Source organism: Chanodichthys erythropterus, chromosome 12 (genome assembly GCF_024489055.1).
Source record: "Chanodichthys erythropterus isolate Z2021 chromosome 12, ASM2448905v1, whole genome shotgun sequence".
Lineage (NCBI taxonomy): Eukaryota > Metazoa > Chordata > Actinopteri > Cypriniformes > Xenocyprididae > Chanodichthys > Chanodichthys erythropterus.
This window is the reverse complement of record NC_090232.1, coordinates 52,562,416-52,572,308: the sequence shown is the minus strand read 5'-3', so window position 1 is coordinate 52,572,308 and position 9,893 is coordinate 52,562,416. Positions and strand designations below refer to the sequence as shown.

Below are 9,893 nucleotides of genomic sequence, written 5' to 3'. Positions count from 1 at the left end.
TATCACTTTTCTGACATTGTGAATCTACTTTAGATGACAGACTTTTGTTGTCAAGTGTAAGGATCCTACCTTATCAAAGTCATCTTCTATATTTGTCACATTCAGTGTGATCTGAACTCTGGGTTCATTAACAGATTTCTTCAGGTCATAGTCAAAGAACAGATAGTTCAGGATCACCTGAGATGAGGGAGAAAGAGAGGGGAGAATGTTTTTAGACAAAAGACTAAAATATTTAAAAATAACATAAACCTATGGTTTATTTATTAAAACACATAACCTTATACAGAATGAACAAATGTTTTTCAGGTTCGGAATTGAATGTAGTTTTGTGTTATACCTGAGCAACTGATGTGGATGTATCCATCCATCATAAAAAAATTAATCCATACAGCTCCAGGGGGTTAATAAAGATCTTATGAAGCAAACCAGTGGGTTTTGTAGAAAAAATATCCATATTTAAAACTGTATAAAGTAAAATAACTAGCTTCCAGCAAACGGCTGTATGCATCGATTTGCATCGGATGAGTAACCTCTGACCTGACGCATGCGCAATGATGAACACGGACGCACAGAGGAGAGAGCAAAACAAAACACCGGTCATGAATTAGAAGTCTAAAACGAGACATTTTGAAGGTAAAATGTCGGTGGATTTCAATATAAGAGAAGAGGAGCTTGAGTTTGTTGCACAAGCCCTATTTGTTTAAACAGCGTCTAAGTTTACACTACTCCTCCTACGTCATACATCGCTTCAGGGGTTACTCTTTTGGCGCAAATTGACTTGCACAGTATGCGTACAGTCGTCTGGCAGAAACTAGTTAGATTATAAAGTTTTAAATATGGATATTTTTCTTACAGAAACCCATTGCTTCTCTTCAGAAGGCCTTTATTAACCCACCTGGAGTCTACAAATCTACTGACTTGCCTTTTCTCGGTGAGAGGACATTGACAGACTTAACAGATGCCTCTAACTTTCTTGCTTGTTGAAAATATAAGAACAGGAGCATGAACTTAGAAGTATAGAACTCACAAAACATTCAACTGTAGTTCATGCAGTAATCTCACCATATGAAGGTGCATGAGTTATTTGTTTCCTCTGGCTATGAAGTCTCAAATAATAGCAAACATGTTGAAAGTTGCCCGAGAGGCAATGTTTCTGCTGACTCTCTGACAACTTTCAACATGTCTGATATCATTAGAGCTGGTTGGTAGGGAATTCAGTTCTTTCAGTGCTCAATAACTAAAACTGGATGTGTTAGATCAGACCATGATTATTTGAATTTAGAGATGTGAGTTGGTTTAAAGCTAAAGTTCACCCAAAACTGAAAATTTAGTCATGGTTTATTCACTTTCTGATCATGACAATCATAACATAATTCAGTCGCATCAGTTTGATGTCACTGACAGCAGGGGCCTGTTGCACAAAAGCAGAATTAAGACATCCGGGATAAATGACTCAGCTGAGCTCAATAAAGCCAAAACATATGCGTCCAGGCTTAATTGGTTGCACAAAGACCAAGCCAGGATGAGCAGACACGGATTCATTAAGCCAGGTGAAACCAATCCTGGATAGGTGCGCGCTCACGGCTCACTCAAATAGACCCCGCCACAGATCACAGATTAACTGATTTACCATGGCAACTAGAGCCGCGTACTTTTCCCCGTCGGAAGCACAAATCCTCATGGAGGCATACGAGGAGGTAAAAGATATAATTAAGAAGAAAGGCAACACCGCCACAGTGATAAAGCAAAGAGAAAAAGCGTGGCAAAGTATTGCAGACCGCCTGAATGCGTAAGTAGTGCACAATTACACACTCACCGCTCCGCTGAAACATCACAATTACAAATCAAATATTTAATTCACATCTCCAAAAACGCAGTTGTACTGTAATTATGAAACGGTTAAATTTTTTTATTGAAATGCACTGCATTTATGAGTGAAATTGTGTAACGTAACTCCATCACACTGTATAAAGCTATGATATATTATTATTAAAGCCTTACATTATTATTTTACGTTACTAAGCTCAGTACGGTTTAATCTTAGCCGTTGTACTCTGCTTATTATGTTGTCCACCGTTTTTTTTGTGTTTCCCCTGCTTTTATTAATGTAAAGCAGCTTTGACAGAATGAAACAATTGTGAAAAGTGCTATATAAATAAAATTCTTGAATACATAGATGAGCTATAATAATAATCACTTTAATGTATATAGCGCCTTTCAAAGGACCCAAGGTTGGTTGCTCACTGCACTGCAAAAATGTCTTTCTTACTTAGTATTTTTGTCTTGTTTTCAGTCAAAAAAAAATATCTAAAAAAAATCTTAAATATTTTCTAGAGCAAAATAACCTAGGAAAATAAGCAAAAAACTCTGCCAGTGAAACAAGAGAACTTTTCTAAAAGTAAGTGTTTATGGAAAAAGTAAACTTATTTCAAGAGAATTTTTCTTATTATATTGACAGATATATATTTTTTTTGCTTGTTTTAAGCACACATTTACTTGAAGTTTATATTTTTGGTCTAAACCTATGCTTATTTTGCTAGGTCATTAAGAAAATCAAGAAAATACATCTTTAGTGGTTTTTTTTTATTTTTTTAATATATATTTTTACTGAAAACAATACAAAAATACCAAGTCATTTTTGTCAGTGTGACTCCATTAAATGTTCTTGTGATAAAGAGTGTGTGTGTGTGTGTGTGTGTGTGTGTGTGTGTGTGTGTGTGTGTGTGTGTGCGCGTGTGATGTAGATTAAACATGAACGGGCCAAAACGGACATGGCAGCAGGTCAAAATCAAATACAAGAACATTCTGCAGAATGGTATGGTCCCTGACTAATATTTAACAAAGCACAAGCATATATTGTACCCAGAAGGTGCCTGCTCACACATTGTCTGTACTGTTTTAGCAGTGAAAAAGAATACCCACAGACAAGGCACGGGTGGTGGGTCACCAAAGGCTGACCTTACCCCAGCAGAGGACATGGCCTTGGAGCTAAATAAAGGCAGGCCCGTCTTAGAGGGGATCCCTGGGGGTAAAGAGACGAGCATAGGTTCCTCCCAAGATGCCACCCGCTTCATTCAAGGTATGTCCTTCCATCTCTACATGGAATACAACCACATTCATATTGAATCAATTTGGACTGTCTGACTTTGGTTTACCTATTGCCTTGCAGTGTCTGGCAGCACTGTGTTCCTGTTAGAGCCACCAGCACAAGCACCAGACGATGCTGATCCAGTGAGTACTCCATCAAAGGCATACTGTAGGCCTGGCATGTCTTGTCTACTAGCTTCAATATGAATCCGATTAAATGTGATCGGGTGAAAGCCCCAGTGCAGCAGCAACAGCACATGATGGAGACGATGATGAGGAGGAGACCATCTCTGTGGATTCCAGAAGGCATGAGGTATCATGTTAAGACTGTGAAAGTACCATTTACTCTACAATGGTGAGGAGTCCTCATCAAAATAAAAAAATCTAATTTCTTTTACAGGACCCAGATGCTATACAGTGGGAAAACCAGCCTGGCAACATAGTGCGTATTAATAAAAGGACACCACATCCTGCCAAATTCCAGCTGCGCTAATTGTATTGTGTTCACAGAGCTCACAAGCTATCAGAAAGTTGTATGGCAACCACCTCCGGCGCCAAATAGAACTGGCAGACATAGACATTCAGTACAAGAAGAAAAAGCTAGAAAATCTTTCACTGGAGTCCGAAATAAAAAAGAGGACAATTAGGAAACTGGACCTTGAAATAAAAAAACTTGAGAGGGAGGTGAGATATGCCTTCAATGTACACTGTATGCTAACTGTAACACAAATGTATTAATCATTATTTTTCTTTCCTCCCCCAGCTCCAAGAAGATGACACAGCTCAAAATAAAAATTAGGTATATTCTCGTAAAGTCAAGTGAGCCATGACATATGAGCTCTTATTGTGAGCACACAGGACTGTGGCATCTTTCTAAGGTATTTTTTATTTTCACAGCAATCAGTACAACCAAGTCATCGTTATAAGGCCTCTTTTGCCCACCCCCCCAGCACCAGGTGTGGCCACTAGCCTATATGAAGGCCCAAAATTGTGTGTTCCTTTCTGCTCTGACAATGGCATGCCCATTCTTGCGAGATGTGGTGGATGAAGAAGCACTTGTGCTGAGGAGAGCCTTCAGGTGAGAAAGGGTCTTCAGGGACCGGTTGGACCCACTGGCCTTCCCTGATGACCATCTATATGAAAGATACAGGTTTTCTGCAGATGGCATCAGGTATCTATGCAGACTACTGGGTCCCAGGATTAAGCACCGCACTGCACGGAGCCATGCACTGAGTGTGGAGCAAATGGTTTGTGTGGCCTTGCGCTTTTTTGCTAGTGGAGCCTTCCTGTACTCAGTGGGGGATGCAGAACAGCTGAACAAGGCCACAATTTGCCGCACAATAAGGAGTGTGTGTCTGGCTATCAAAGCATTAGCAGATGTCTTCATCTCCTTCCCTGGCCACAGAAGACTCTGTGACATGAAAGAGGAGTTCTATAGGATTGCAGGTAAGAGGATGTACAAATTACAGGACAACTGTTAACACATAGGAGGATACTCATTACTTTGTGTGACAGGTTTCCCCAATGTCATTGGTGCAGTGGACTGCACACACATAAGGATAAAAGCCCCCTCAGGTGCCCATGAGGCCGATTTTGTGAATAGGAAATCCTTTCACAGCATTAATGTTCAGGTGAACATAACTTTTTGATATTGTCCATTGACGAACACTCTGCATTGCCAATGATGTGCATTGATTGGTGTAATATTCCTCATCTTATGATTTCAGATGGTCTGCAATGCTGACTGTGTGATCAGCAATGTTGTGGCAAAATGGCCTGGCTCAGTCCATGACTCCAGAATCTTTCGGGCCTCTGAAATCTATCAGTGCCTATCACAAGGTAAGCCACACAACCCCTATTTATAACCATCATGGCTGTGTCAAGAATATCACTGTGTTTATGAGGTAGTAATGATGAGATTTTGTGTTGACAGGTGAATTCTCTGGTGTGTTGCTGGGAGACAGGGGGTATGGCTGCCAGCCTTTTCTCCTGACACCTTTCACAGACCCCCAGGAAGCACAGCAGGCCTACAACCATGCCCATGCCAGGACCAGGGCCAGAGTTGAAATGACCTTTGGCCTACTGAAGGCACGCTTTCACTGCCTTCACAAATTAAGGGTCAACCCTGTTAGGGCATGTGATATTACTGTGGCTTGTGCTGTCCTCCACAATGTGGCCTGCCTGAGGAAGGAGAGGGCCCCCAGAGTGCCACCAGCCATGAACTGGGACAATCCGGCAATCTTCCCTGATGACGACAGTGGTCGGCTGCTGAGGGACCAATATGTGTTGAATTATTTTAGTTAGTATGTGTGCTTTCAATTTAGGTAAAAAATGTCCTGCTGTGGCAGAGGAAATAGGGGTTTTTTGGGTTGGTTTTTTTACGAATTTGGCCTCTTATGATGTTTGTGCGGTATACTGTGTGTAATACAAGGCTGCAGGGAGGCTACTGCATCCATTCATTTGTCTGTTCAGTTGATGTGTATGGATTTGTCCTGCATTTATTTTAGTGTGCAGACATGCAGGGTGTGTTATATACAGACCTTTGAATGTGTATGTATCATTTTGTATAATATGCTTTGATTCTGTGCTTTCCATCTTGTAGAGTCACTGTGACTTCAGTTTCGAAAGGAGCTGATAGTTTACCTGCTTTGTTTTGTCCTTATTCAATAAAGGAACATAATGTTACACATTGTCATATAAACAAATACACATTCCATATGAATATAAAAACAGAGTACTAGGGCCCCACTGAGGAAAAAGGATAGGGTCATAAATTTATGAGGCTGGTTCTTTCTGCAAAAAAGCAACATATTCTTTTTACAGTTTTGATAGTTATGACAATGTGATACTTCATATTCTGGCACATCAGCATGTCTTTGTTTATGAAACCATACTGAAGTACAATTTCACGAAATGCCCCACATCTGTCATTTTAACAACTGTCCTCCTTTAAAACAACTGGTTACAATATTATGACTTGTCTTTTTTTTCCCTCTGTGGCCCTAATATTCTATCATTTTATATATAGCCTTATAGTCTATTGGAAACTGTAAATTATCTAATGATAGCAACATCATCTAAAAATCATTATTTATCCAAAATGATTGAAATTAATGATCACAAACGTTTAAATAATGACAGTGGGTCTAGTTATATGTGATAACAATGTATAGTGAGCAATGAAATAACTATTGGTTTCCATTTGTGGCGACTGCTGACTGACATTAGGGATGAGATTAAATAGATCCTGGAATTTAGCCTGGTCTGGAGCAGGCTAGCTCCACAGAATAAATCTCCATGGTAATTTATACCATAACATATCCTCCTGCCCCCTATCCAGCTTTAGTGCAACCGGATTAGGGATCAATTGAGCCAGGATCACCAAGATATCCTGGCTTAATCCCTTATCCTACTTTTGTGCAACAGGCCCCAGGTGTCTTTAGATCTTGTGCTATGTTAGTAGTATTTCAGCTCTTGCGAGCAGTTCGGTTGAATTAAATGTCCTCATTCCTTTATCCCCTGGGACTCGCGTGTGGCACTGAAATCTGTCTCTCATTAGCAACTGCGACCATGATTCTCGGCCACGCCCTGCTTTATGCCACAGTCATGTTAAAAACATGAATGCATTCACTCATCCATTATTTCCCCATGAACATTATTAGATTAATTGGAATGATGACAAGTTCCATGAGTCCATGCTCATTCACTGCATCATTAATCTGCGCCTTTGTTATTGTTTAGCGACCCCTAGCGGTGAAAAAAAAACACTGTACCTTTAATCATTAATTAATGATTAACTTGTTCACAATTAAGCATTAGTTAAGAATGAACACACTAGTAATTAATGATTAACTTTACATTTTAAGGGTCCTGAATTATGCATTAGCTAAGCATAAATAAACTAGTAATTGATGATTTACTTGTTCACAATTATACATTAGTTAAGCATGGACACAATAAATTAATGAATAACTTAACATATAGTAGAGCATATTAGCCATTATTTACAAATTGTTAAATTAACGAACATTTCCCCAGTACATTTGTGTATTATTACTGTTTGTATATTGTTCTTTTGTATAATGTATAGTGTTATGCATGCTTGATGATAGAACTACTAGATTATGTTGCCCATCTAGGTGGTGTCTCATATCAAAATACTCTTTGTTTAATGACTCACAGTTTAGTGGACTTCACCTTCTCATTGAATGCAGTATGTATTTGTTATATTTATAAGAGTATAAATGGAAACAAACCGCCAGCTTAAAGTTCCCTCCTGGGTTCCTACTGCTTCTACTGATTGCTGTTCACATGAGACCTCACTTGGCCCCCAAGCCGGCGCAGCCGTGCTGCCAGGCCTCAAATCGAGGGGGGGACGGGGGTGACATGACCCCCCCTATCTGAGTGCTGTCCCCCCCAAAAAATATAATGAAATACCACTCTAAGTATTGTAAATAAATGATATATTTTTAAAAATAATTGTGTAAGAAGTAAAGCAATACAAACGCAAACAGGCGTTTTAAGTTTAGAAACATTTTGAGTCACCCCTCCCTTGCCTCACAGTGGTTTGGTCCACCGCACACGTCACACTCGTGCGTGTAGAAATCCGGCGGCGCCGGCGGGAGAGAAGACACTTGTTTTAAAGTTAATAAAGTTTTACAACTAACCAGATTGTCCGATTTCTTCGCTTATTCTCTTCCAGGCAAGGTCCTTTTTATTCCTGTCTCGATAAAAATATAATGACACATCACAGAACTCAGGGTGGCTAACGTTACACACAGCGACATCTTTGTTCTGGTCTCCGGCATCACTGATCACATCATAAACACGTTACTACCAAAGCAGAGTCCCTGATTGGTTAACGCGCCGCGAATTTACGCCAAAGTTCAGATTTTTCAACTCGGGCGTTTGGGCGTCAGACGCTCAATTCGCGCGTCAGCCGCGTGAATATGGCGTTATATGAGATGTCGTTTCTCTATTTACGATGCTAACTAAGCAATCAGTCGTGTCGATCGTCGCGTACCTTGCCGTGAGCAGAAGCCGTGACCATTGACGTGTGATAAGAAGCGTGACACTTTCGTCGCCCCCCTCCTCGCCTGAGAAACCGTGTGAGAAGCTACGTGACGTCTGCGCCGTGACGTCTGAAGTAAGTTTTGCCAGTTGTTATTTTGTAAATTGTCTGAAGTTCTGTAAATGAGTGTTTTTGCTTTGTTTTGAGCAAAAAGAAAACACATTTAACGCACCTCAAAATCGCTGAATATTTCTCCATTCCTAATTTTGTTTAAATATGTTGACGAAAACATGACCGTACACTATTAGCCAATCAACTGACATTAAAAGATGTGCTATTGCTTAACTTGAAAATGCCTGGGCTTAATGTCCTAAAATGACAACCAGAGACAACTAATCAACACATTTCTCCTGTCATAAACACTACTGCTAAGATAATGACAGCATTATCCAAGTAAAACATATTGTTACAGAGTTTTGTCCCCCATAGAAATCCTTTATAAAACAAAACAAAACAAACAAACAACAAAAAAAAAAAAAATGCATGATGCATTAACACTAGAAGTCCCAGAGATTTGTAACCCTCCTTTAGCCAAGTGGATGCTAACTGGCTAGTCTTTTGGCTATCATTAGCATCAATTCATGTGTAAATATGGTCATTACCTGAGCAATCTGCAGGGGGGTTGGGGGTGTGTGTGTGAATGGTTGCTGGTGGCTTGTTTGTATGTGTGGGGGAGGGAGGGCTGCTAAAAGCAGAGAACTTGATTGACCATGGGCCGGTTTCAGAAAGGAGGTTAAGTGAAAACTCTGAGTATGTTAACCCTGAAATGAGGGAGTGCAAGTGATGTTTAAAAAGTTAACTCACTCATTCACACTGCAAAAATGCTTTTCATACTAAGTATTTTTTTTTATCCTATTTTAAGTAAATTAAAAAAAAAAATCTTAAATCAAGATGGATTTTCTATATGAGAAAATTATATATGATATTTAGTCTTGTTTCCTGGGGGATCTAAATTAAGTGCATTTTACTTAAGTAAAATGATCTGCCAGTGTGGTAATAAAAATAATCTTAATGCAAACGGAAAGTGTTGGAGTGTCTACCCAGGTGAAAAAAAAAGTGCCGTAAAATACACTTTATTTTAGTACACTTTTACACTTCCATAATATCCAGTGCTCTATTTCTGTGCACTTATTTTGTACTTAATATACTAAAAGCTCTTCTTTAGTACTTCTTAAGATAATCTTAAGAACATCTAAGTGTACTCAACTAAGCTATTTTGAGACACCATGAATTTGAACTAAAATGTGCTTTTAACATACTATCTCTGTATAGAAAAATGTTTTAAGTTACCACTTGTAGTACACTTGAAACCATCTTTCAAACACTTTTAAAAATGGACTTATGATGTATTTCAAATATAAGATTAATATATAATGAATATATACAAAATGTATTTATAATATATTGCCAGGCAGTGCCAGGATTGTGAGTGATTGCTGGAATGTACTCACTCACTTTTTAATATTATTTGTAAATATGTGTACAAATGGTTGGTTTCTTTATTTTATTGTGTACTATTTTTATCAATAGATCTCAGCAACAAAGTAAAAAAAACATGTGTGTTGATTTCTCCCTAAGATGGCAAAGTGAAACACAAGTTTCCTTGAAGTGGCTCAGCATGGCCCCACATTGTTTACATAACAAAAGCAACTGTTCACAGCTGATTAAGGATATTAGCCTAAAGACATCCAGCCCATCGGCTGTCCTGCGGGTTTTATAGGTAGAAAAGCCAAAT

General features: G+C 39.1%; 1 pseudogene; it reads left to right on the top strand.

Moving 5' to 3' along the window:
* The first annotated feature begins 4,100 nt into the window (after window positions 1–4,100).
* On the top strand, window positions 4,101–5,440 carry LOC137031794 (putative nuclease HARBI1; annotated as a pseudogene).
* The last annotated feature ends 4,453 nt before the right edge of the window (window positions 5,441–9,893 follow it).